We start from the raw sequence: 4,028 nt of genomic DNA, 5'->3' as shown, positions 1-4,028 counted from the left end.
GCTCCCGGCAGGGACGAAGGCCCGAGCGGCCTCTCGGCCCTGGCCGCGCCGGGAAGACCGGCGACCCCGGCGGACGCGAGCGGAGCGACCCAGGCCTCTCTACGGAGGCCCCTCGGCGGGCCACACCGACCCTAAACGCCCCCTCTCTCTTCCCAGTCATCCCCTTTAAGCAGAACGCACTAGAGGCGGGACCGTCCTACAACCAAGAAGGAGCAAAAGCTTCCGGGCGCGCGCAGCCAGCTACAGCAGGGAGGGCGGCGCGTTGACGTCACTTCCGCTTCCCTGGCGGGCCGAGCGCGGTTCCGGAACTGGATCCTCCAGTCACGTGACACTCTCCAGGTGGAGAAATTCTACTCTCCTCCCGCCCAGGTGCCGCCATTGCAAACAGACTCGAGGGCAAGACGGAAGTTAAAACAAGGCCTCGGGCGGGGCTACGGGCAGGGGGCGGGGCCAATGTGTTTTGCATTTGGTACCCGTAACTCTTTTGCTACGGGAATGTCAACATTTAGTCCTGTCGTTTGCAGCAACATGGAGAAGCCTGGAAGACGGTATGTTACGTGAAATAAGTCAGGCACAGAAAGATAAATACCGCATGTTCTCACTCGTAGGTGGGAGCTAAAAAACAAGTTGAAATGGTTCAAGTGGGCCCGCCGCGGCCGCCTCTCCTGCAGCAACAGCAGCAGCAGCTGATCCTCCCCGGCGACCGCCCCCCGCGGGTCCCTCCCAGGCTGCTGGAGCGACAGAGGTAGAGGGAGGACACAGAGCCGCGCCGCCCGCACCGTAGACCCTTGCCTCACCCGGCTGGCTCTTCACCCTCTGGGGGGAACGTGGATACAGAAGCAAGTGACAAAGTGCATGGAAGTGGAATACTTCGACCCTTTGCAAGTCTGTTGACTCTACAGTCTTCCTGCACAGCCAAAGTAGCTAACGTCGTAGCAGAAGTAGCCAGAAATGAATTTATGCGAATTCATGTTTGGATGATGGATTGATTTCACCACTGGTGCAGCTGCTAAATAGCAAAAACCAGGAAGTGCTGCTTCAAACGGGCAGGGCTCTAGGAAACGTGTTACCATAGCCATCTGCACTCGCTGTAGTTTCCAGGGGTGTGACCTGAAGAAATTGGAACCACGGAAATTGAAATGTACAGTCCCTTCAAGTTCAACTTATCAATGTGGGTGTTATTGCCATCTTAGTGAAATTACTGGGCATCCACTGCCAAAATGCAGCTCTTACAGAAATGTATCTTGTTGAATTTGGTAATTTAGCAGAATTTGAGTCAAGTAAACAACAGTTTGCCAGTACAAGCCTTGCTGAAGAACTGGTAAAACTCTTCAAGACACAAATAGAACATGAGAGAGGAATGATTCTTGTTCTTGCTCCACTGGCAGAAAATGATGCTATTAAACTGCAGCTGGTTGGGCCAGCCCGTGGCTCACTCGGGAGAGTGTGGTGCTGATAACATCGAGCCCACGGGTTCGGATCCCATATAGGGATGGCCGGTTCGCTCACTGGGTGAGCGTGGTGCTGACAACACCAAGTCAAGGGTTAAGATCCCCTCACTGGTCATCTTTAAAAAACAAAACAACAACAAAAAAAACCTTTTCTACCAGCCCCTGTCCACGTTCCTAGAGCCTTTACAGTGATTCTTCCATATTGACAATTTTGCCAGTCCATGAAATCATCTATCCATTCCATTCAATCAATCCCATCTGTAGGCCTTTATTTACAACTATATTCCTTTTCATTCATCTGGACACGATGCTAAACTCTTAGCAGTTGATTCCTTTGCATTTTTAATGTACTAATATTTTCTCTTATCCTTGAATTTTTTTCATCTTCAAATACGTATTTTTGTTTTTATTTTCCTGATCTTACCATACAGGCTAGACCACCTATTATTCTACATTGTAAAATAGCACTGATACCAGGCATTCTCCCTAGGTTAATCCAGAAATGAAACATAGTAAAAAAAAAAAAAAAAAGTAAGAAAAATAAATGCAACCTCATTTCAATAAAAATATCAACAAATGTTTTAAGGGGTTAGGCAAACAGATACGCTCATACGTATCATACGTATCTGGTTCATACATACCAACGTTCATACAGAAGAACAACTGATGATCCATAAAACACTGAGAAATCAAAGTGATGATGCTCTGAGGACGTTAAAAGATATTGTAAAGCCTCTATCTATAAAACTGTGGTATCAGCACTTGAACAGGAAACAGACAAACGAAATAATATAGAATATCTAGAAATATATCTGAATCCCCTCATTGGTCAGCCACCAAAAAAGAAAAGAAAAGAAATACACTGAAGAACATATCAAAACATAATTCAAGGAGGTCGTAGTTTGGGTCACTGAGGCTAAAGGGGAATTTTTTTCTTTTTTTAAAGATGACCAGTAAGGGGATCTTAACCCTTGACTTGGTGTTGTCAGCACCACGCTCTCCCAGTTGAGCTAACCGGCCATCCCTATATAGGGATCCGAACCTGTGGCCTCGGTGTTATCAGAACCACACTCTCCCGAGTGAGCCACGGGCCGGCCCTAAAGGGGAATTTTTAATGAAAAGTATCCCCAAAAACAGGTTAGCCATATGGGATAAGATGAAGTTCCATCTATACCTCCACGATTTCCACAAAAAAACTTCAAATGGACCAGGGATGTAAATGTGAAAATAGAAACCATACACTAAGAAGATACTTCAAAACGTTCATGGAAAAAACAAAAACAAAAAAAACCTCAAAAAGTTCATGGAAAGGGGCCGGCCTGTGGCTCACTTGGGAGAGTGTGGTACGGATAACACCAAGGCCATGGGTTCGGATCCTATATAGGGATGGCCGGTTCGCTCACTGGCTGAGCGTGGTGCTGACAACACCAAGCCAAGGGTTAAGATCCCCTTACCGGTCATCTTTAAAAAAAAAAGAAAGAAAAGTTCATGGAAAGATTCATATTATCTTTTCATTCTATTTCTCCACAAACTTCTTAAAGTACCCTCTGATATCGGTGTTCAAGAGACTTCTCGGCTGATCAAGGAAAAAGATGTGACCACGAGGGGGCAGTATCACACAAAAGCTGCACTTTGACAGGTTTTGACTGGTGTGCACGTGGGCTAGTCCCTAGCAGCTTGTAATAGCCGGAGGCTGTGGCATGGGGGTCTCTACTAAGAAATGGTGGAGGGGAAGAGATCTCCCAGAGGAAAGGGGGATCAGAGAGGGGCCCTGTGTTACTAGGAGATGCTGCTCAGCAGCCTGGCAAGGAATCTTCGGGTCAGAAAGCTCTGAAGGAGAGCAGGTGTTTGGGGTGTTTATAGCCCCAAGGTATAGCTTATCTATGGCTACCAGATATTGGGCACAATTTCATGGAGTATTCAAATCAGACACACTCCAAATGGCTAAAAACATTCTTGTTTGGGCTGTGTCCTAAATACTCGGAGGTGTCAAATTTTGAGTTTGCCAATGATGTGTTACTGTGGAAAATGGCACTATGAATACTGGTGTACAAATATCCCACTGAGTCCCTGATTCAGTTCTTCTGGACATATACTCAGAATATGAATTGCTGAATCATATGGTAATTCTCTTTAATATCTGAGTAAGCACCATACTGTTTTCCCCAGTGACTGAACCATTTTTACATTACCAACAGTAATGCACAAGGTTCTAATTTTTCCACATCCCCTCATCAACACTTGTATTTTCTGGGTTTTTTGGGGGGGAGGGGGTTAATACCCATCCTAATATGGATGAAGTGATATCTCGTTTTGGTTTTGATTTTTTTTTTTATTTTGTCAATACACAATGTGGTTGATTATTGTGGCCAGTTACTGAAACCTCCCTCCCGCCTCCCTCTCCCCTTCCCCTCCCAACAACTTCATACCTGTTCGCTTGTTGTATCAACTTGAAAGAATTTTAATTGTTGTGTCTTCTTCCCTCCCCCCCCCCCCCAGTTTATTTGTGTATTTACTTATTTTTAGCTCCCACAAATAAGTGAGAACATGTGATATTTCTCTTTCTCTGCCTGACTC

General features: G+C 45.9%; 1 pseudogene; it reads left to right on the top strand.

Moving 5' to 3' along the window:
• The first annotated feature begins 632 nt into the window (after positions 1 to 632).
• The window catches only part of LOC103593280, a 15,349-nt pseudogene continuing 11,953 nt past the window's right edge, over positions 633 to 4,028 (top strand).

The sequence above is a fragment of the Galeopterus variegatus genome, unplaced genomic scaffold, assembly GCF_000696425.1.
Source record: "Galeopterus variegatus unplaced genomic scaffold, G_variegatus-3.0.2 Scaffold1313, whole genome shotgun sequence".
Lineage (NCBI taxonomy): Eukaryota > Metazoa > Chordata > Mammalia > Dermoptera > Cynocephalidae > Galeopterus > Galeopterus variegatus.
This window is presented reverse-complemented; position numbering and strand designations above follow the sequence as displayed.